Source organism: Ambystoma mexicanum, chromosome 10 (genome assembly GCF_040938575.1).
Source record: "Ambystoma mexicanum isolate Mex_15411 chromosome 10, UKY_AmexF1_1, whole genome shotgun sequence".
In the NCBI taxonomy this organism is placed as follows: Eukaryota; Metazoa; Chordata; class Amphibia; order Caudata; family Ambystomatidae; genus Ambystoma; species Ambystoma mexicanum.
In genome coordinates, this window is record NC_090932.1 from 685,094,365 (window position 1) to 685,119,327 (window position 24,963).

Below are 24,963 nucleotides of genomic sequence, written 5' to 3' on the forward strand. Positions count from 1 at the left end.
ATGGTTGTGCGACCTGTGATGTGTGGACTGTGTGGTCTGACAACTGTGCCTAGACCAAGAAACCCTGATTGTAGAACAACCTGTAAACAATTGGTGAAACGTACCAGAAGGTGGGTCAAATAGACCCAGTGTTTTCTTTTGAACTTTGGCCAAAGGAACCCAGCATGAGTGCTATGTCGATAGTCTTGGGGAAGGGAATCCTGAGATTCAACCAACAGGAAATCTTTGTTTTGTGGAAGGGAGTCCCAGGACTTTCTTATTGTGTGAACTGTAGCCCATTTGAACTTGGAGAAGGTCATTGCAGAACTCTGAACATTATTGAAAACCACCTCTATTGGAACTATATATACTTGGAAATAGGGAATGAATCCAAGAAGATTTCCAGCTTAGGACAGCTTGGCCTTTACTTCATCACCTTTCCGGCAGCGGACCGCGCGGATGTAGGAAGGGTTACGGCGCGGAATATAGGCCTGACAGTCCTGCTGCCTCGGCGCCACCAATGCAGCGCCCATGAGACACGGACAGTTTTGGAACGGTGCTGCGAGGACACTTCATTTTACAATCGTCCTGCTCCTCCACACTCGATTATTTCGGTCTTGTTGACCATTGTGACCGCCGGGTGAGGGACATTTACTTAGGATCTGCCCAGCCCGCTGACTAAGAACTCTATTTCCCTTGGGGTCCTGACGAAGGCAGCATAATTGATGTCCGGCCGAAACGTCCTTTGCATCTCTCCGTGTCATCGAGTTATGCTACATGGCTTAGTAACGCCACTATGGACGTAGACCTGGGATGTGTGTTTTTTGGTCGGGCGTAATTTATTTTACCATGTTTAATCAATTTTAGAACTTGAATTAGGTGACGCTGCTTCATGGAGTATTTCTGTGACGTGTTAGCCAGATAGGGCCAGGAAGACACCATGTGTGCCCGTTCTCCTCCATATTAGAGAATTTTGGCTGTGTCACCTTTTAGCTTTTATGAATTAACCACAAAAATGCTATTAGATAATAATAATAATAATAATAATAATGATGATAATAATAATAATAATACGTATATATACATCCTCCACATTAATATATGTCTGTAGGTGGCTTGTTTTATTTTGTGAAACGTAGGACCCATGACCTATGTAATAAAACTACAATTTTTTTTTATATTAAATGAAAAATTCAGTGCACTGTGTATTACATTCTGTGTGGTGATGTTAACCTACGGAGTGGGACCCAGTATGAGTTAAGACTGGGCCATTAAATTTGTCTTTGAATGGTTCATCCGAGGGACTCCCCAAAGTGTGTTGATCCTGTTACTCATTTGTCCCCTGTATGCTTTTGAGTATTTATCCCTTGTGCGGTAAGATGGCCTTTACTTTTGGACACTTATAGCTTTGCTGAGAAGATTCCCACACCCTGTTTAGTTATAGGTGTGAGGGCAAGCATAGGTTATGACGGAGACAGACTTTTTTATTTTGGACGTGTAGACACAAACATTACTTAGTTTCTTTAGGCAGGCAAAATCCCACCATAGCATAGGGCAAGTTAGGCATTGCACCATCCTGATTATTAAGAACATTTTGTTAGAACTACACCTCTGATGTCTGTGTCATCGCTCTTGATACCATGCCTGGCTCACACTAGTTATTCATACAGATTAAAATATGCATTTGACCTCTTTGGCTTAGACAGTAATAATAACAATTTCTTTGTGTGGTATGTCATGCACTACTGGTTCAAACATATCCATGGACTTGTGTGGGAACGCAGGGATACAAACTCTGATGTCTGTTTCCTGTTGTTTATTTGGCAGTATTTGCCCGTTTTACTGAGTAAAAGTGCCAATACACACCTGTAGGGCTGATTCCACCGATGATCGAAGCCTTCACCCTTACTTCAGCGTAGAAAAGACAATGAGTCCGAAGGCATCCTCCATTCAAACCGACCCTTGCCCAGCCTCCATAACAAAAGAAATGGATCCCTACTAACACAACTGTACCTTATTCGCAACTGGTTGGTACCCAATGGCGCTCATAAAAGCAATAGTTAGACCGCTCCTGAAAAACACTAATCTTTCTGAAAAGAACCCTGACAACTATGGACCAATACCGAATCTAGCATTCATTGCATAAATCATGGAGAAGCTAAGCATGCAACTGACTCACAGAACACATCCTCCTTGCACTAGATAACACTTCTACCTGCTTAATCCTTCTAGACTTCTCTTCAGCTTTTGTCACCATCAGCCACCCCAGACTTCTTGAACACCTGCATTTCCACCTAGGCATACAATGCTCTGCCCTAAAAAGGATTAAGTCTTCTCTCCAAAACTGCATCACCACAGTAACAAAAGTTGGAATTTCCTATCAATCCCTAGGGAAGTTATTCATGGAGTGCCTCAGGGATCCACCTGTTCCCGTGGCTCTTCAATGCTTATATCAAGGCCCTCACACACAAACAACTCAATCCCACATTTCAAGGATAAGTAGTTGACATACGACTTGCCCTCTCTTTTTCACCAAATATCATATCTTACAACTTCATCGGCCAATGCCTTACAGCCATACAAAAATGGATGTCCCAAAACAACCTATGCCACAATCCCAGCAAGACAGAGGTCATGGTCTTTGGCATCCAACACACTCATCACTTTCCTTTTTTATGGCTCGCTGACCTAGGAACCCCCTCTTCACCTACTTCAGAAGCACAGGACCTGGGCATCCTAATAGACACTGACATATTATCCCTTAAACCACATACCTCAACAACAATAAAATACCTCCTCAACATCCCCACAAAGATACGCATCTACTTAGAATTTCACCAAATGATCATTATCACCAATGCCCTAATACACTCCAAACTAGAATGCTGCAATTCTCTCTACATTGGTATGTCCACGGAAAACCTAAAATTGCTTCAAACGATCCAACATAAAACTGCAAGATGCATACTAAAACTCATGTCTTACTGCCATATTGCTTCTGTTCTAAAAACACTTGACTGGTTACACATCAAAAGTAAAATAGAACTGAAAAACCTAAATATTACCCACAAGAATTCCACTCTTCTAGCCCCTCATACCTCCAATCATTGCTTAAGCTTACCATCCCATGCAGATACCTACAGCCATTCAATAAGACTGAACTAAAACTTCAAAACTTTCTACGTGAAAAACACAGAGCCAAATCATCTTGCCCCCAGCCTGCGGAACAATCTATCGGACTACATCTCACACGGACGCACATTTTACACCTTAAAAAAACCATCCAAAGACTGATAAACTGCCAACCTTCACTTACTAACCTAACACACCACCTGTTTCAACCTCCATACACCTAACACGTCATCCACATGACTCCACTCCCGCCTTTATCCAGACACCGCCTTTTTCCACTATATAAGCACCACACCTTCTACCTTGGTTAGCACTTTCCCCGCCACCCCTTCTCTCCTTCCTTGCATCTCCCTTTTACAATAGCACCTATCTGAAATGCAGTATATAACCCCATAGCACGTTTACCTCTTCATTAAACTGCACTTCCTTTCATTCCCAACCCACCTGCCACCCCCTTCCTCACCTTTCCGATCTATTGCAGGGTTAGGAATAATTACAAATTGAAGATCTTGGATATTGTATTGCTCATATATCCAGCCCATCCCTACCCAGACATATATCAATATGTCATCCAGGTAAAGGATGATAAAGAGGAACAGCGTATCTGAAAAGACTCTGTCAATGAAGTGCTGGAAAACCGCAGGAGCGTTGGCAAGGCCAAATGGCATAACCAAATATTCAAAGTGACCGTAGGGCGTACTGAAGGCAGTCTTCCACTCATCGCCTTCCTTTATGCGGATGAGATGGTAAGCGCCCCGTAAGTAAAGTTTGGTAAAGATTACAGCGCCACGTACTGCTTCCAATATGTTTGAAGTGAGTGGTAAAGGATAGCGGTCCTTGAGGGCGCATTGGTTAAGGCCCCGATAGTCCAGGCATGGTCGGAGTTCCTTGGTGTCCTTTTGGTGTCCTTTTGGGAACAAAGAACGAAGAGGCCCAAGCAGGAGACTTAGAAGGATGAATGGTCCCATTGGCGAGATTGGTGTCCAGGTATTCACGTAGTGCTCTTTTCTCCGGCTCTGAAAGTATAAATATCCTTCCAAATGGTCTAACTGCAGAGGCTTCAGTATCGATAGCACAATCTTCTGGTCGGTGGGGAGGTAGTGACTGAACAATGGCTGTCCAGAAAACATCTGAGTATTGTTGGTAAATCTCAGGCACTTGGGTAACGTTGGAAACACATATAGAGGGTTGTTCTGGGATCCGGGATTCCACGGATATGGTCTGCATCATGTTCTGGGATAAACAATGAGACAGACAGAATTCGGAACGTAGGAATAAGAATCCGGCCGCCCAGTTGATGTATGGGTTGTGTTTTTGAAGCAAGGGCATGCCCAGAACCATTAGGTAATGAGCTGCCTTTATGATATGAAAACGTAGCATCTCCTGATGGTTGTTTATTGAGAGCAGTAGTTCCGTGGTTTACTGGGTTATGGGTCCAGAAGACCGTGGTTTCCCATCTATCCCTTCAACTGCCTGGATTGTTTCTTTGGATTCTCGAGTAATATTGTGCTTTAAGGCACATTCGTAGTCCAAGAATATTCCCATAGCATCCACTAGGGCCAGGATGGAATGAGTCTTTATTGGTGGAAGACGAGAAGGCTTTTAATACCACCAAGGTGTTTTGATGAAGACAGTTCAAGGAAGGCGAAGAAGCGGAGCAAGTACCTTTCTCACGAAGCTGTGCTCCGTTTAAGATTGGGAGCTGGTGTTTCCCGAACGCCTAGGCGGGGCTATCAGACAATCTCTTACAAGATGTTTATCAGAAGCACAATACATACAGAGTCCAGTGTTGATCCTACGAATCCTTTCTTGTGGAGAGATTGGACCCCGCAAGGAGCCAAGTTGCATAGGTTCAGGATCAGGGGAGTGTGGAGTGGTTGTTTCTTTAGGGCTAGGATAATCCACAGGAACCTTTGGTGGGACTGTTCGTGTCTTTCTTTTCTCTGCCTTTCTCACTTGAATACGGAAGTTGATTTGTAGAGACCAATCTATCAAAGCCTGGAAGGAACCTGGACGGGCTACTCTAGCCAATTCATCCTTGATTTCATTGTTTAATCCTCGACGAAACAAGGTAAAGCTTGCCTCCTGAGTCCAATCTGCCTGCTTAGCCAATTGCTTGAAGCGGGTTACATAAGACAGCATGTCTTGGTTTCCTTGTTGGAACGCCAGCAGCTTTTCCTGAGCACTGTACACTTGTTCAGGGCGGTCAAACATGGTTTTGAAGGCATCCACAAATCTGTCATAGTTGTCCAGGAGAGGGTCACCCGCATTCACCAAGGGAGTTGCCCAGGCTAAAGCATTTCCAGAGAGGTGTGAGATTATAAATCCCACTTTGGCCCTGGGTGTGGAAAAATAGTAGGGTTTAAATGTGAAATGCACCAGACAAGAATTGAGGAAGGAACGCAGTGCCTTAGAGGTTCCATCGTATTTGTCCACTATGTCCCCTACCAAGCCACTTTCCTGGAATGCCGAGTCTCTGGATAGCACGAGTTGTTTTAGTGCTGCATTTTTGGCTTTGAGGTTCTGGACTTCTGTTGTCAATTCTTGCATTCCTCTCATGAGGTCCTGGACAGCAGCCTGCATATTGAATTTTATATCAAGTCTTTTGCGTCTCAAACTGTCACACTCTGCCCCTTGTATCACCTGTTTGTCCTTTGAAGTCTTCTTTCTCTGAGGTCTTTCTTTGTTCCTGGACGTTCGGGACTTGTACAGGTATGGACGGGTATCCTCTGCCTCCATTGTGTAGACCGGACACCAGCCTCGGAGAGAAGGTAAGTGTTCAGTATTCCAGGAAGGTAAGGTGAGTAACAGTCAATGTCCGGGATGGATCTAGGAACCAGGGAGGAGTTGCGATACTCGCAGAGTGCAGAAGGCAGTATGTGAGCACAGAAAGGACAGGACCGAAGGCCCAGGGAGGAAGAGGAACGAGTGGACCCTCAGGCGGGAGCGCAAGGAGCAGCACAATTGCACACCAGGTAGGAAATTGTATCCGCTAATTAGCAGGGGAGTAGCACGGAAGAAGGAAAGTTAGGAACACACTTGCCGGTTACTCTGTAAGGTAGCGTTGAGATGCGCAGAGCCGTGGGGGCGTGCCTGTTTTCTAGGAAGCAGCAAATTTTGCATAAACACTAGACGGCGGCTTTTCTCTGGTGTCTGCCATGTTGGTAGAATAGCAGGTATGACTCCTTTAGTCCAATATCACCCGACCAATTTCTCAAACTTCTCTGCCCGCAAACCATCCGGCTCTCCGCTAGACCCCTGCCTGGCCACAACCCTCAAAGAAATGTTCGCTTCTACCTGCGCAGGTGAACACGCAAGATCCATCATAAATGACTCCCTTTCCTCGGGTATCTTTCCCGACGCATTCAAAATGGTTCATGTCAAACCACTAATAAAAAAAACTTCCCTCGACCCTCTCGAGCCCAAAAACTGCCGCCCCATCTCAAACACCAGGTTCCTTGACAAACTCATTGACCGAACCGCCTGCTCCCAACTAAATGCCTTTGTCGAAACCAACAATCTCCTAGACCCTGCACAATCAGGTTTCAGAGCCCGACACAGAACTGAAACCACCCTAACCTCAATCTGGGATGACCTTAAAATCACGGCAGACGCCGCAGGATGTGCTGCATTAATCCTTCTCGACCTATCAGCCGCCTTCGACACAATCAATCACTCAATCCTCCTTGACCGCCTCCACTCCCTAGGAATTTGTGGAACCGCTCTCAAATGGATAGCTTTGTTCTTCAAAGATAGGTATCAAATAACACTACTCTCCACCTATTCCTCCCAAGCCCGACCAGTCGACACGGGAGGTCCACAAGGAGCATGCCTATCTGCCCTCCTGTTCAATCTCTACTTGATCACCCTCCCACCAATAATTCGCTCACACAACATCCTATGTTACAACTACGCTGATGACACTCAACTAATTCTAAAACTCCTGAACTCAAAACCCAACTGCCAACCTGACCTCGCTTCCTACCTCCTCGACATTGAGCTCTGGATGACCAGAAACCACCTCTTGCTAAACCCCTTCAAAACCGAAATCATGGTATGTGACAACTCTGAACTTCTTCCACACTCATTACCCTGGCCATTTGCCATGGGCAATTCACCGACTCCCTCTAAGTCAGTAAAAAACCTTGGATGCACCCTTGACTCTGACCTGACACTCTCGCGCCAAGTCAACAACGTCTCAAAGTCCTGCCACTACCACCTTAAAACTCTTAGGCGCATCTTTCCATACCTCTCCTTTCCCAACAGACTCTCTGCAGTCCAATCAATTGTTATATCAAGACTGGACTACGCTAACCCACTCTACCTCGGAGTCCACGCTTACCAACTGAATAAACTACAAAGAGCACAAAACGCTGCAGCCAAACTGCTACTAGCGCTTGGCCCGAGAGACGTCTCCCCAGCCCTCAAAACTCTGCAGTAGCTTCCGGTGGCCCGAAGGGTGACCTTCAAAATCTTATGCATTTCTCAATGAGCACTGCATAAAACCGGACCTCAATATCTTCAAGATAAGCTAAAACCCTATCACCCTCCACGTACTCTAAGATCTAGCTCAGCCAGCCTCTTAGTCCTACCTAAAACAAACTCGGTAAGGTTAGGCGGATCATCATTCTCTGCCTTGGCCCCCACACTGTGGAACGCACTCCCACCCCACATCTGCCTAACTGAAGATCTAATGTCTTTCCGCAAATTACTGAAAACGTGGCTCTTCCCCTAAAACCAACTCTGTACTCAAACTGAATAACAGCATCGCAGTGACACCAACCCAACAAACTACTAGATCTTGAATAACTATAAGACAAATAACAATACAACATCAAGATCCAAGCGAGAAATCGACAACTAATTGTAAACTATTGTAAACTAAAAGGACACACAGAATAGAATGATGAAAGTAGATCAAAGCAGTGGAATGGATAAAAAGAATAAATCGTACAAAAACAGGAATTGCGGTTTAAATTGATGAAATGGATATAATGATTGCAATGGACAAATGAACAAAATGAACGAAATGAATAAAGAGAAGATGATGTAAAGATGAATACAGGAGACTGATGAGTACTCAGACAGATGACATGGGATAGATGAGTGCATGGCATAAATGGAAAGTACAGAATAGACGATTCAAGTACATGAGACGGGTGTAGTGCATGAAACAGAGCGCACGGAACGGGTCCAGTGCGTACGGCAAGTGACATGGCCTGAACCGATAATGCATAATGAGTGGAGTAGAGCGGATGAAATCGGTAGAATGGTTGAAGCGCGTGGAACGGATGAGTGTGCCGAGCGGATGAGTGTGTTGAGCAGATGAGTGTGTAGAGTGGATGAGTGTGTAGACCTGCAGGAGTGTATAGAGCGGATGAGTGTTTAGAGCGAAGAACTGTGTAGAGGAGATGAGTGCATATAGCAGATGCGTGCGCGGAAAGGATGAGTGCATAGAGCGGATGGGTGCGAGTTGAGCGGGCATGTGCGCAGAGTGGACGGGTGCGCAAGAACGGAGGAATGTGTAGAGCGGATGAGTGCATAAGAGCTGAGGAGTGCCTAGAGCAGATGAGTTCGCAGAGTGGGTGAGTGCGCAGAAAGAGCAAATGCTTGGAGCGGATGAATGCGTTGAGAGGACGAGTGCCTAGAGCGGATGAGTGCCTAGAGCGGATGAATGCGTGAATGATGGAACGGTTGACTTATGTGGATGGAACGGTTGACGTATGTGGAAGGTACAGGTGTAATATGTGGAAGGTACGGGTGAAATATGTGGAAGGTACGGGTGAAATATGTGGATGGAGTGCATAAATCAACTTAGAATACACGGAACGGATCGGAGTACATGGAACAGATTAGAGTGCACGGAACGAATTCGAGAGCATAGAACGGGTTGGAGTGCGTGGAACGGGTTGGAGTGCGTGGAACAGATTGGAGCGCATAGAATTACCCAACATACATGGAATGGTTTGGAGTGCATAGAACGTTTGAAAGAGCATGTAAACCATCATATCGCATCACCACGCTTACTCTATTCTTTAAACCACCATTCAACTAGAACACAGAGATACTATGACACCATTCGGTATAGCTGTTCTCATACCAACATCTGCCTCATACTCCCCATCACTCTAACTAAACACTGCTGGTTACACACCCTCCAGCCAGGCGTTCTCCTCAGGCCTAACGCAGCCAGAATCGGTCTGGATAAAACCTGCCAGAACAAACGCATACTCTTGGTCTCTCAACCACCACACCTAACGCTAAGAAGCAGCTATTACACGAATGCCACACCAGCTGCACATATATACGGTGCTCACACGCACCTTTGACTCTCTCTACTGACTTGAACTTCGGTTCCCGAGGGCGTTCAATCTACCAGCGTCTTGAGACTATATCAATGGTACATAAGGCGCTATATAAATGCAAAATAACATGTTGCGGTGCATGATGGACCCTGAAGTCCAAAAAGGGCGGAAACAGCGAATCATGACAATGGAGGTGCATGGATGTTTAGAAACACAGTGGTTGCGGAATAGTTCTGCTCATCACACATGATGCCTATACTTGGTCCTTCACTTCTGCATAGGCTTCTTGCATTCGACTTGCAACTGTTAAGTTTGTTGCAGCCCACTAGGGTCTGTCTCGTTATTGAATTGTCTTTTGAACTATTAAAAAAATATATTAAAAAAAGGACATGTCTTCTCTGCAATAAGGGACCACTGTACTAGTGTGTCCCTGTTGCCCTCTTTCCTCTGGGGATTCAGGCATTACATATGGTGAATGCAGTGATGGCAAGGAACAACACATCTCTAGTGTGTTCTTTTATGGCTCCACCACATTAACAGCTAAAATCACTTGATTATTTTCTTTATGGCCCGCAAGTCTGATAGTATCAGACAGCTTGGTCAAGTTTGGATGAAGGATTTGATGTCCATTAAGGTTTTTAAAGCCATTATCTCTCCAATTTCTGCATGCCTCATTTCTTTTTCAGGAGGAGTTTGCTTTTTCTCCTCAATGACTAGTTGCGATTTCTAGGCTATTTAAGACTTGGAGTTGGAATAGCTGTTGCTCTAGATGTAGCTTTCTCAGATCTTCCTGGACCTGGATGGATTGTGCTGATCTGATGTCTCCAGGCCCTAACCACTAAATAGTCTATTTTTGATGCATCCTTTTAACTGACCGTAATGGCAGTGCCTTGTCCATGCAAGGTGACCTGTAATTCAATTCTCTGTCAAAATCTAGAACAATTGGGAAGATCTTCTATACTTTTATGCTTTTCTAATAGGGTCCTGGTTTCTTCTATCATAGGTGAGGACTCCATGGGCTAACACTTTCATGATCGTGTTAATGGGAATAACCTGCTGAACATTTTGGATATGAAAGATATGCTTTGGCCCTGTTGAATATATTGGTAGAGCTTTATAGAAACCTGAAGAGTACAGGTTTGGGAAAAACACTTACAGGTAAAGAAAAATCAAAGTGTTTTCGCTAATCCTCAAGGGATATGAGAGCCTTTCTGTCACTTACAATCACACAAGACATAATAAAGACCAAAACAGTATACATTTGCCAGCAAAACTTGGAACAAGTGGTACTTTAATTGTGTTACCTATTCTGACCCTGGCTGGAAGGACACCCTGACCCTGCAGAGCTCCTATCCCTAGTGTGCATGTGGTGAACCGCCTATCTAAAAGAGGCTAGATAAGAGGGAAGCTGGCCCTTAATGAGTAGTCAGACAGTTTTGCCCAGATCAAAAATGGGCTATCTCAAAACATCAAACACACCACTAGTGTTTAAAAAGACGGTAATATGAGAGAAAGAACACACGGCGGGGGATTTCCGAAACTTTATTCACCCTCTGTAGTGTGGGCTTTCCCTACCCGTCTGTAATCATGCATCAAGCATAAATTACTTGCCATTGCAAAAATCTATCTAAAAAGTATATGTAACAACTACTACAAAGTTGGTTTAGACGTTGTCCTCTTTGATATCATATAGATACAGGGCTGTATAGAAGGAGTAATTTTCAGGAAGTGTTTTGTTTCCTAAAGACATCCGTCTGTCTAGATGATGGATGTCTTTAGGAAACAAGACACTTCGTGAAAATTACTCCTTCTATACCGCCCTGCTCAACGCCCTAGCTCTGTTCAACACCCTACATCTGCTCACTACCATCAATTGTCCCTCCAATCTCACACTATGCCTTCTTCCCTCCACCCTTAGCTCTTACTATTCTCTGTATTTCTCTGCTCACTACTACCACTAGCACCTACTATCTCTTGTGTTATCTTCTCCTCCTTCCTGCCACCTCTAAACCCTCTTGGCAGCACTACCCCTCTGCTACTTGTACCACCTCTACCACTACTCCACTACCACTGCCGTCCCCTCCTATCATTGCCACCACTTACTACTACCAGCCCCTTCTCTACTCCCACCTCTCACTACTACTCTCTACTTCCACCACTCTACTGCTACTCCACTCGCTGCTTCCTGCCAGTGGGTGTATCATGGGAAGGGTCAAGGAGGGCTGATTAGGACTTGTAACCCCTGCCGCCTCTTGCCTCTTTTTTCACATGGAACCTGCACTGGCTCTCATGAAGCTTGAAAAACATGAAGACCATGCAATATTTTACAGTAACAATACTGCAATTCTGCATTATGTAGCAACTTAAAATGTTAGAAAGGGAATTAAAGTTAACACATACTGTCTTTGCCAGAAAGGATATAGTTAATTTAATGATGCCACCCTGTTTACTTCTGGTTTGCAATTATTTGAAAAAGAGAGAACGTTTCTTGCCTAGCACTCTCACATAGACCTCTGGCAATTTGAATAGTAAAGGAGATGATTCCTGAGATGATTCCTGCTGCACTATCTCCCATTAGTCCATTTGTACTTGCAGTGAACGGGTAAGAGGGTGGGGTAGCCCTGAGGGCAAAAGAGAAATGCAGGGTGAGCTGTGCTTTCATTGAACAAAATAAATTAAATAGCTAGCTGTGCTACACAAGTGTCAATTTAATTAGCAAAACTGCATATTTGCATAGCAAATTGCTATGCAACACTGCTTATTTTATGCCCTGTTGAATGAGAGCTACATTTTATTTAGCAGCTTGTGTCTCTTAAGTTTGATGCAGCCTAGAGGAATCGGTAATGCTGCTTGATAAAGAGGAATCTTCTTCATCCTTGTTCTGCTCTGTTAGGAAGGAAGGTATTTCTGCAGGGCCAGAAGAAATACAAGTCTAATTAGCTAACGGTTCATGGCTCTGGCAGCTGGGAATGCCTATAGAGGCTTCCATTTCAAGTAAACTCAGATCATTGATAAAGTTGTCACCCTTGGTCACCTACTAGCACCAGCCGATGAATAGAAGTCTGTAATTTTATTTTACCTGGATTCGTCTTAGTTTTGGCTATTAGGTGACAGAGCCACCTACACGCCATATTGCATTAGAGTACATATAGGTAGAAATGGCATATGAGGAGGGACACAAAGCTTGAAAGACGTGTCTGGTTATTTGCCCACCCATCGACTGCCCATGGCCATGCTAATCCCTGCGGCCATTCTCAACAAGTTACTGCCCGTTCCTGACCGAAACACCTCATGGGAACTCGTTCAGCTTGCTTACCATCAAGCTTTGCACTTGAAGTGCCTGCCGGTGTTTTGTTGAAGCAGTCTTCGGAGAGTTAATTACTTAATTGGAGCGGTAAACACGTTACTGGTGTAATACAAATGTCTAAACCAGATCTGCCTTCAGCCACTCTATTTATAAGCACTATGCGTGTCCTTCACTGAAGTTTGTTAAAAACAAACATGGGAAAGCAAACAGTTTTGGCTTGTGTATATGTATTCAGTGTTTTTCAGGCACTGCTGTTAGATGCCCAATTACTCGAACCATTTTGCACCTGCTGCCATCAATGGCCAGTTAATACCACTATGGCAGTGCCCGACAAGTGCCTTTCCCATCCCTACACAAAAGCCCATAGTGTTAGCTGGTTCTCCATTAGCGTTCATCTGAGAGGGACAGTCGTTTAATGACGGAGCCACGTTTACTACGTCAGCTGCAGTCACCTTGCTAAAAGCGTCAACTTGAACAGTGGTAAGGGGAGTAATATCTGTTCTACTGCCATACGTGGCTTTACTGCATATGTTATACATTGTATAAGGGGGTGCGATGGAAAACACTCACCTCACCTTCTCCAACCCTCAACTGAACTCTCACCACACTCTGCGTGGCAGACGTGCTGTGCTGGTTAATTTCAGTCGATGAAGCACGCCAAAGAATTCTGTCCCTCAAGGAAAACCTCTCTCCAGTCTGTCAGTGCCTCTAACTGCACTCGCTTACCACACTCGCTCAACATACTGGGACCAAGGGAAGGTGACCATGGGATAATCTCAATATTGCCTCTGTGTCCATCATCCACTGGTTCGCGGAGCCAATCCCCCTCTTGGCTGTATCCAGTACTAGGCAGAAGACTTGTTATAGTTGCAATGTGGAAATTCCAGTAGCATGAGCTACCCACAGCTGTCATGGATCCCCTCGAGATATCCCACCCATTATGTGAACAACCTGTGTGTTTCCCAGGTTTGTTTTTATGTGAAGGTTTCCTGGTGCGAATTGCACTTAACCATGATATGATGTGATAGGTTATTTATAACGCGCTTAATACCCAGAGGTTTCTAAGCGCGGACCCGGGGATCAAACCTGTGGTGCTCTGTGTCGTCTTCATTCCAAGGCGAGCACGTTGCCCCTGAGCTATCCTCCCGAGAAGACCATTACATGTTTTCTACTGAATTCTGCTGCAGGTGCATTGTTATTGTACTTCTAAATAGGTTTGAAGAAGGTTTTCAGATGTTTTTTGTCCCTCCTAGTACAAGCGATCACCCTCCTCCTTCCTGCCTGTACAGATGCACACCGCTCCTTATCTGCTCCACTTTTCCCCTCCCTGCTCACCACTCTTTTTCTGATCTGTCCCGGTAGGATAGCTCAGGGGCAACGTGCTCACCTTGGAAGCAAGACGACACTCACTGCCTAACCCTATACGTGAGGAACAGCCCTTTCTGAAATTCAGAACCAACTACATCAACCTGCTGAAGTCTACCAATGATTAGCCCATTGGTGCACAAATATCCCCAGACTACCCAGTATTTACATATCTTGACCATGCTCCTTCTGACCGTTGGACCTCTTCACTCTGCCCTCCTGGTTGAGGAGATAATGTTCATCCGGCACCTGTATATTTTACTGCCCCTACTATACTAGGACTGTATATTTACTGCCCCTACTACCATCTGGCACCTGTATATTTACTGCCCCTACTATATATACTATATACTTTGTAACTATGTCTGTGTCTTGTAAATTATAATTGCCTACTACTTGTGATATCTGTATATGTATCATGTATTTTGTATGTAACCATTGCTACCTTGTAACCTAAGCTTTGCATCTTCTTGACTGTTGCGCCTGGTTACCCTCGGGTCTGCCGCGCATTACAAGTGAATCAAACAATCAAACAAACGAGACACAGGGCAACGCGTTTAGAAGCTTCTGGGTATTTTGCGCGTTATAAATAACCTGTCATATCATATCATTACTCACTGTCCACTTTCTTTTGCTTCTTATCTTGTTTAGTGTAGTTTTTATATTTTTAATTTTTTATGGTATTTTGTAAAGCACTTACTTTAACCAAAAGGCATCATGGTGCTATAGAAGAGCACATACTGGTGCATTGTGCTCCAAGCAGAAATGGGGCTAAGAGCACGTGATCGTAAATGAACTAAATCGAGACGTGGCAATAAGTGAAACATATACAAAAAATAGTTTTCAGATGTTTCCTGAATGATAATAGTGGCATTCTGTTGCTGGCTTGCGACTTTCTAAACATACAGCAACGTAAAGCAATAATAGCGGGACTCCCTGCAGGACTACGCACGTATGTATCTATTGTTAGCGATTGTACAACCCATTATTGGAGCATTTGAGGCTGCACCCAAAATATGATGGCAGCAGCTGCATACATGGGAGACGTGCCTTACCATATGGTGACTATGGTACGGATATGGTGGCGTTGTTGAGGCATTCCAAGCTGTACTTGATATGCGACAACCAAAAAATATTGGCTTTGCCAATGCACATTTAACGTACGGGGATGCAGGATACCGTACAACACCGAGACCCGATTTCGAAATCGAGTCCCGGCGCAACTCTAAATCCTCGAATGGCCCCCATTTCCTCTCCCTTCCCCTCCCCCCGGGCACTTTACTCCAATAAGAGGGGGGTGCATGTGAGCACACACCCTCCGCGCCCCCTCTCGCCCCCCACCGCCCGCACGGGCCAGCGACATAGAAGTAGGACTATAGTCTTGTTTTTTATTTATGTTAGTCCTACTTTTATGTCTATGGCCTGTTCGGGGTTTTTGGGTGAAAAATCTGGTCACCCTACCTCTGACCAAAAAGCTCATCGGTACAGCCGTGGCCAACGTAGGTCTTGCGGAGTTGTTACTCAGCAGAAAGTTGCAGGTTCATTGACACGAGTTCCACACATTGCAAGGCTGCAAGTGCCCACAGCAGGTGGGGCGCCTAAGGCCACGTGAAGGGGAAGCACAGGTTTAAGATTGCCTTCGACCTCGGACATCTGCGCGTTTCTGTTACTGGAATAATCCATATTAAACCGGTGAGGTGTCATAGCAGCCGTTTTGTTTATACAGTACATTGGGAGTGTAAGGGTTTGGTAGCTGAACTTATACTTGCCAACCCTACAGATTTAGGCAGTAGGCTACTGCTTTTGAAGCAGTCCTACCGCCTACAGATTTCAGTGACAGATCCTACTGCTTTTTACAGTGGCAGGTAATTCATGTGACTCTAAGGCAGGCTGCAGGACAAAGCATGCAACGCATTAATTAGCCTGTCTGTACAGTGGGCTGGTAGGTGATTTACTTTGAGTGGATTCAGACCAATCCAATGACCTGACAGCTACTTGACTCTGTTCTGCACTCTTGCCAATGCCAGGACAACCCTTGGGTGAACCACGACCAATGAAAGCAAGTGGCAAAGTGTAACACCATCATACAGCATCTGCCGACAATTTGGTGTTCTTTCCATGTTGTGCTGTTTGTATGTTTTGTATTTTCCTGTGATGTCATTGTTATGGGAATTATTATTTTTGAAACTTGAAAAATTCTTCATCTTTTTGGTCACAGAATATTGGCAAGTATGTCAGAACTGCTCATATACCAAAGTCTTTGTAGTCTTTTTGATGACCTCGGGAGGATGACAGGCTGAGCCAGCCCTGCCGGGGTTCAAACCTGTTACCCTCAATGTATATATCTGCGTCACACCTCTGTGCTGTTTTGCCAGCTCCTGTACACCTCGATGCTGTTTTGCTAGCCTGTACACCTCCTTGCTGTTTTGCTAGCACCCGATTCCTCTGCATAGTATATTTGTAATGCTGTGCTACTGCTTTCATCAAAAACAAGGAGATTAAAAGCGAAGTTGATCTGGTGAGATCTAAAGTTTTGACCTGCTTATCGTCATCGCTTTACGTGCAACATACTGCAGTAGCATTCCCTAGCAAAGTCCTTGAAAAGGCAAATCTGAGTTTGGAAAAGGTATAACCAGAAGATTTAATGAGCTTTATTTTGGAATCGAACCATAGCAGTGTATGGGTTATTTTCAACATTGTAGCTTTAGCTCTTGTTGTGTTAGTGCCTACGTGTTTGACTGAGCAAAAAGTAAACCCTTTTTGGGCAAACCTTAACTAACTGCATTTGTATTTATTTGTAGTGCGCACCTTGCCCCCGGGCATCTGGGCGCATGTTTTGCGGGTAGTTACAGCAATATATACATTTTACCTTTTACACATATTTACAAAAAGTTAAGAACATTGCATAGAGAAGAGTGTACAGTACAAATGGTATACGGTATAAACAGTCTATAACAGTGTACAGACAGTTCGCAGGTGAGTGGATTAACAGCTGTATAAATTAAAGTGAGGTGGCTGGGGTATCCCGTTCATATAGCCACTGTTTGGTTTTAGGTTTGAAGGAGTGGAAGTGTGGAACATTTCTGAGAGCATTCGGTAGGGAGTTCCAGAGCTTAGCCGCAAGGACTGGGAAGCTCGAGCCTCCGGCTGTCTATAGCTTGAAACTAGAAATAGACAGTGTGCGAGCCTGAGATCTCAGGGGACTGGTTGCTGTATGTTGTCTAAAGCGCGTGGATAAGTAGGCAGGGGCTGCATTGTTCTGGGCCTTGTGAGTTAGAACAAGTGCTTTGAGGGATATGCGATGGATGATGGGAAGCCAATGCAAGTTGCGTCTAGTGTTGGAGATGTGAGAGCGCCTGGGTACGTTGAGAGCTGATCTTATGCCATTGTTCTGAGTGACCTGGAGTTTATCAAGGTTTCTTTGACTTGTCCCTAAGTAGAGGGCGTTGCAGTAGTCGATTTTAGACATGAGGGTTCTGGCGAGGATCAAGCAGTTGCTCGTTGTCAAAAAGGGACGGCATGCTGTGATCAGTTTACAGGTATAGGATGACGCTGAGATTACTGCATTGGTTTGTCTATCGAGGGACAGAGTAGAGTCTAGGTAGATTCCAAGTGTTTTAGTGACGTTAGAGACTTTGATGTTGTTCCCGTCGATAGTAAAGGATTTGTATTTGGGGTCAAGTGTGGTGAGTTTGGAGTGAGAGCCTAGAATGAGTAACTCAGTTTTTTCGTCATTAAGGCAGAGCCCATGATGTGCCATCTAGGCCTGGATGACAGTGTAGACTGCATTGAGTGCTTTGGCATCGGTTACATAGTCGCCAGTGATAGGGATGAGTATCTGGGTGTCGTCCGCCTAATTAGTGCAGGAGACACCAAGGTAGTCAAGTATATCAAAGAGCGGTTTAGTAAACACATTGTAAAGTGTGGGAGATGCACAGGATCCTTGTGGGACTCCACACGGGACGTGTGCTGGATCAGCTGCGGCTAAGGAAGAGAAGACACTCATGGTTCTGTTTGCTAAGAAGGAGCTGATCCAAGATGTGATTGCGTCAGAAAAGTGAGCAGCGATCTTAAGGTGTTGGCAGAGGATTTGATGATCGACCAAATCAAAGGCTGCTGAGAGATCAAGGAGGAGCAGGAGCGCCTGTTTGCCCTCGTCTTTCAGGTCCTCGATTTGGGTTTTCAAATCAATCAAGGCTGTCTCTGTGCCGTGTCTAGGACGGAAACCGGATTGTCTAAGCCCTAGTAGATTGTTGGTTTCAAGGTAGTCCTGTATTTGGAGATAGGCTGCTCGGTCCAGAATTTTGAGGAGGTTTGGCACAGTGGTGATGGGCCTGTAGGAGGGGTTAATGGGACCAAGATTAGGTTTTTTGATTAACGGGATGACCCACGCATCTTTGAAGTTGTTAGGTACAGTGCCCGATTTGAAGGAGGCATTAATGAATGAGGTGATGAATGGGGCGAGATCATGTGCAGCTTTCTGTATGACCGGTGCAGGGCAAGCGTCACGGCAATTGGAAGGCTTGAGCTTCAAGATAATATTTTCAACATCCTTAGTGGTAAGGGGTGTGAAGCTTAAAAGGTTTGAAGGAGTGTTTAGGTGAGGGGTTTTTGTAAGACAGGGTGTTACTCGTTGAGTCAGAAAGGTAGCTTTTTTTGGTATTAATTTTGGCTTGGAGCAAGGCAATTTTGTCTAACAGTGCCTTTGGAATGTTGGAGCACCACTCCGTGTCGGGGTTACACTTATCAAGCGGGGCAACTGGAGACTCTAGTTCCTTGAGGATCTTGAAGAGTTCCTTGGTGTTAGACTCATGCACGACATGTGCGTCCTACCAACCCGATGCCAACACCGAAGAAATCAGCTGTTCTAAAAAGCATTACGAGCTCTGAGAGCCATTACCTTCCTTAAATGGCCGCCGTGACCGTGGCAACTGCCACAACACCAGCTTCAGAGAAGCCGGATTGGCACCTACACCTCGCCGCAACCTCCTCTCCTGCTTTAAAGGGAGAGGAGGCTCGCCGCGAGGCAAAGCCGCGTAGGGAAGGCCAGGAGGAAAGGCTGTCAACCCTCTTTGCAGCTCTTTGCTGCTCGTCGGTGCTCGAAGGAGCGTGGCGTATGCAAAGAGGTAAGGCTCTTCACCCCCATCCACATACGTCCCCTTCTCTCACCTCTATGCATAGCCAGAGCCGCAATGAGTCCCCAATCCACACGTTACCTGCTCTCCTACCTGATAGAAACCTCTGTCTCCGCACATGCATCCTGCCGTTTCCGATGCGCTGCTATGCACCTTCCACTAGCGTCCGCAACCTCAGAGTTGCAAGCAGGTGTCCGCGACAAGCCATCCGCCGTTGCAAACATGTACGCGGCACGCCCACTAATATCAGAGACGCCCCCTCCATTGAGCATAACGCCCGCTGTAACAGCACCAAAAGACTCACTAATGGAACTTTGAATGACACTCAGAGCCAAGGCGTGGACGATAAAACTCACGCAAGTTACTCTATTTGCAATCATGTGGTTACACTGCCTTTGCACACTGAAATACCTGCGCCCAACCATGTTACTGCATTGCCTGTGCCCACCGAAATGCCTGCGCCCAACCATGTTACTGCATTGCCTGTGCCCACCGAAATGCCTGCGCCCAACCATGTTATTGCATTGCCTGTGCCCACCAAAATGCCTGCGCCCAACCATGTTGTTGCATTGCCTGTGCCCACCGACATGCCTGCGCCCAACCATGTTAATGCATTGCCTGTGCCCACCGAAATGCCTGCGCCCAGTCATGGTGTTACACTGCGTGTGCCCACTGAAATGTGTCTGCCCCCTCATGCTGCTGCACCTCCAATGCTTGGCACTCCATGCTTCGCTAACCACTCTGCATGTAACATTCCTGCCCCCACTGAGCCACTCACCACCTCCTTGCTACCCCGCACCACACCCCTACCCTCATCTCACATCACCCCACCCTGTCCATACTCTAAAGAGCGCACTAGTTAATGCACGTTCTATTCCCGCGCATCCCCTTGACATTCATGATCTGATCACCAAAGACAATCTCGACATACTTGTAATTACTGAAACGTGGCTGAATGATAGCTCAGGACCGGCACTCTCTTTAGCTATCCCCACAGACTACGCTATCTTCAGGAGAGACCGTACCAATCAGAGAGGAGGGGGTGTTGCCCTCATAGCCAAGAACTCCCTTAGCATCAGGGAATCACCGGGACAACAGAGGCAACTCAGACTCAATTGTGACTACCTCCCACTTAAAATCAACTTGTCTCACACCTTCACCATCTATATGCACATTGTATACCGACCTCCCGGCCCCTGCACTGACTTCCAAGACTCCCTCGTCCACGCCCTATCGGATAATATAAAAAAAACCTCCCAAATCATCCTCCTGGGTGATCTCAACCTAGGCCTCAATGACCCTAAAGACCATCGCGCCAAACCCCTTAATAAAGCCCTTGCCACACTTGGCTTCGCACCCACCATCTCTGAACCCACTCACATCAAAGGACGCACCCTTGATTGGGTTACCCAGCACAATTGCTCCATCCTGGTCACTGCCAATACCCCTATCCCATAGTCCGACCACCACTATATCCAGTTCAACCTCACCACTAAGAAAAAGGATTCCGTCCCCATCACCCTTTGTCCAGCGGCACTCGCCAGGAGTTCACGTAAACTCACAGCAAAATATCTGGCGCCATTCCTAATGCTTCCCATGCTTCAGACGCCCTCCTCCAATAAACCAGACATTCTCGCTAGCACCTTCAAAAACATCATCACCAAAGCTATAGACGCCATTGCTCCCCTGGCCCTCAAGAAAGCCAAGATAATCAAGCACTCCAACTCTTGGTGCTCAAACAACTCTCAGAAAAACAATCCGCCCTCTCTACCTGGAAAGCTAACCCCTCAGAATCAAACGGGAGGCCTTCAAAACCATCTCCAGGTCATATAAAAACAATTTAGTTAAAGCTAAAGCCCTCTCATTTGACTCGAGGATTAATGACGCCAAATCCAACTCCAAAGAAATATTCTCTATCTTAAGAGAATTGGAAAAACCCTCTACCCCCCCCCCCTACGCTCATCAAGGATGCAAATTGATGCAACATCATTCAATCAGCAATGCTAGAGAAGCTCAACACCCTTCAGTCCAAAAGCATTGGCCACCAAAAAGTGCTCAAAAAGCTAATAGCTAGCCAGCACAGCAAAGCACCCACCTCGCCTGCGCTGAACCCCACTCCACCCTTCGCATTCAGAGACATCACGGAATAGGAGGCCATTACCCTGCTCAAATCTATTAAACCCTCCAATTGCAAAGGTGATGCCTATCCAGCCCAACTAATCAAAGACTCTGCTCCCACGTTGGCTCCCTTCCTCACTGCCTTTATCAATGTTTCCTTCAGGTCAGTCTTGTTCCCAAAGATCTCAAAGAAGCCTGGGTACGCCCATTAATAAAAAAGCCATCACTCGACCCCCAACGTCCCCGGAAACTACAGGCCTATAACCATGGTCCCATTCCTGCTAAAAATTCTCGACAAAGCGGCTTATATGCAAGTTCAAAAATACCTGGAGGAGAACCAACTCCTAGGCCTGCGGCAACCCGGTTTCCGCCCACGACATGGCACTGAATCAGCTCTCCTCGATTTAAAGAACCAAATGGACGACATGAGAGACATAGGCAAACCTGCACTCCTCCTGCTCCTTGACTTATCAGCTGCTTTCGACCTGGTCGACCACAACACTTTGTGCCGTCACCTTGCTTCTGCGGCTAACTTCTCCCCCAAACCACGCGACTGGATCACCTCCTTTCTCCAAGACATGGCTATGAAAGTTTTCTCTGACTCAGCCTCTGCCACCCCAAGCCTCCTCAAATGTGGGGTCCCACAAGGGTCCTGCATAGCGCCAACGCTCAACCTTTTCACCAGGCCACTGTTTAGCATCCTGGATTCCCTGGGCATATCATACACCAATTATGCGGATGATACGCATGTGTTAATCCCACTCACAGGTGACTACAAAACTGACATGTCTAATCTCACAGCTATATACTCAACTATCCAATCCTGGATGGATGACAATTGGCTTTGCCTAAATGGGGAAAAACGGAACTCCTACTAATCGGCTCACCCACTACCCTGGGTAACCTCAGTCAGGAATACCCCTCTTTCACTATTGACAACACACCCATCAAGGTGTCTGACTATGTCAAAACACTTGGCATCTACCTAGACTCAAACCTCACCATGGAGAGACAAGTGCATGCTATCTCCACATAATCAGCCTACTACGCGAAAATCATCAATGCAGCCAGACCATTCCTATCACAACAGAACTGTCTCGCCATAGTCAGAGCCCTCATTGGCTCTAGACTATTGTAACGCCCTACTATCCGGGACGTCATGCAAAAACCTTTCTAAACTACAACTAGCGCAAAACAATGCCCTCGGGGCAGCCACTGGGACCTCAAGGAAAGAACACATCTCAGAAATCAGGAGACAGGTCCACTGGCTGCCGGGTAAACAGAGAATCATTTTCAAAACTCTCTCCCTGGTGCACAAATGTCTCCATGATACTGCCCCTCCATACCTTGTACAGAGGATTGTCAAACACACTGCCACAAGACCTCTTAGGGAGGGGTACTCAAACCTTATCCTTGTGCCTAAAACTAAAAAAGGCCCGTGCAGGAGGATCCAGCTTCCCCACGATAGCAGCCACACAGTGGAATGCCCTTCCGCCTAACCGAAGAATGATTCAGTCCCACCTAGCCTTCCGCAAAGCACTCAAAATACAACTCTTTAACTAATGAACTGTTTTCTTATGTCTAATAAAATATGTGATGAATACTGTACTTGTAACTAAGAGACCTCTCGGTCACATGTAACCCTACTTACTGAAAATTCTTTTAAAATTCCTGTAACAAGCGCCACGATGCCTCCGGGCTGTAGGTGTGCTTTACAAATGCAAATAAATAAATAAATAAATAGATTGGGCTTGTAAGATCCTTTTATTGTACACTTCCTTTTTTGCAGCTAGGATGGCTTCTTTGTAGGTGAGGGAAGCTGAGGTGAGGTTATTTTTGTTGACTAGAGAGGGTGAACTTTTCCAATGAGCCTCAGCTTTTCTTTTTTCTTTACGCAGGTCGCGTAGGTTGGGGGTGAACCAGGAATTAAGGTGGAGGCTAGGTTTTTGTTTGCGCAATTTGAGGGGGGCAATGAAGTTGAGAGCTTTTAGCATGGCGCGGTTGTAGGTGTCTACTAGAACTGTGGGGTCCGCGCAAGTGGAAGACACCGTGTTCAGTAGAGAGAGGATAAGAGGGAGTAGTTTCTCAGCCGTAATATCCTTCTTGTTGCGAGTGTAAGTGGGAGGGGCAAGGTTGGGTTTGTCTGTGGGTGGACTGGAGTTGATGGAGAATACTATTTTGTGGTGATCAGACCAGGCGCATGGGGACACAGAGGTTATGTTAAGCGCACAGTTCATGTCTGAGACCCAATTGAGGGTGCGACCCTTGGTATGGGTAGAGTCTCTAATATGTTGGGTATGGCCGAAGTCGGACAGAACACTTGCTAGGTCAATGGCTTTGGCATCATTCGTGTCCAGATAACCTAAATTGAGGTCGCCAAGTCATATGATTTTGGAGTTAGGCTTGGTGCTAGTAGCTAGAATGGATGAGATGTCCTCCACGAATGAAGAGGTAGGGCCAGGGGGCCTGTAGATGAGGTGCACTGTGGCAGTGTGATTAGGTGAGATCGGCAGTTTAATAGATAGTAGTTCCGCTGATGGCAGCTGCAGGGTGTTGACAGCTGAGATTGAGCGAGCTCTTAAATATGAAGGCTAATCCTCCCCCCTTAGTTTGATTGGTGTCCCTGTCACACCTGATAATGGAGTAGCTGTCGGGGATGGCCAAAATCAAGGCAGGGCCAGAGGCCTCATGCAGCCAAGTTTCCGTGATTGCAAGAAAGTCGAGGTTTTCCGTGACTATGAAATCTCCAATATCTAGGGCATGCGCGGGGATGGAGCGTGCGTTGATGATGGCACCTTTGAGTTTTGTGGCAGTGCTGGTATTGTGAGCAAGAAGGGCCAGGTCAATTTTAGGAGCCGAGAGGGCCGAAGCTTTGCTATCGCTAGAGTTGGAGATTTTGTCAATAGTGGGGTTGTTCAGGTGGTAGGACCAGTGATGACATCTAGAGGCTAATCTTTGGTTTCTAACTGAAGTGGCACATGGTTGACTAGATAGATTTGGTGATGTCGATGTGGTGCGTCATGGCATGGCATGGCATAGCATTTATAGGAAAGCCATTAACCCCAAATGGGCCAAGAACAGAATCCAAGGTTACGCTTCCAAATGCTCCTTCCAGGAGTTGGGATATCCACAATCTCGGGATTTCAGCCAATGAAGGATGCTCCTGCATGGGCTTGCCTGATAGAAGCGCTGGTCATTGGCAAGTGCCTTGAATATAACCGGGAAGGACAAAGGGAGTGAATGAAGTCCAAAAAGAGTAGGAGTTATGTCGTCTAATGTCCACACATCAGTGATCAAAGGAGCAGCAGAGTCGAGAACACCTTCGGGAGAATGAAGCGAAAAAGCACTGAGTGCTGAAAGAACAGCATTGCCTCAGGCTTGAGCTGAGGTCTGGAAATCCTAATCAAAGAGCAAACTGTATGGAAAAAAGAATTGGAACACATCTAATACACATTTAAGCACAATGGTTCATACAAAATGGATTAGTTAAATGAGCATCTCTGGTGTCGACTGGTTCCCCTGCAGTAGCTCCTGCCTACAGGCTGTTGCCAGACACCCAGGAGCTGGTTTTAGCTTGTGCTTATTGAATCTCAATTTCGAACCCTGTAATAGCAAGGGAGCA

At 45.9% G+C, this 24,963-nt stretch overlaps 1 protein-coding gene across 3 annotated transcripts in view; it reads left to right on the forward strand.

The window, feature by feature from the left end:
- The window catches only part of TFDP2 (transcription factor Dp-2), a 751,258-nt gene that overhangs the window by 76,905 nt on the left and 649,390 nt on the right, over positions 1-24,963 (forward strand). The window contains exon 1 of one of the 3 annotated variants that reach the window (XM_069618277.1): positions 15,652-15,780. The exons of the other annotated variants lie outside the window; for them this stretch is intronic. The gene's annotated coding sequence lies outside the window, so the exon portion shown is untranslated. Of the gene's footprint in view, positions 1-15,651; positions 15,781-24,963 lie in introns of those variants that run through there. 3 annotated transcript variants of the gene reach the window in all.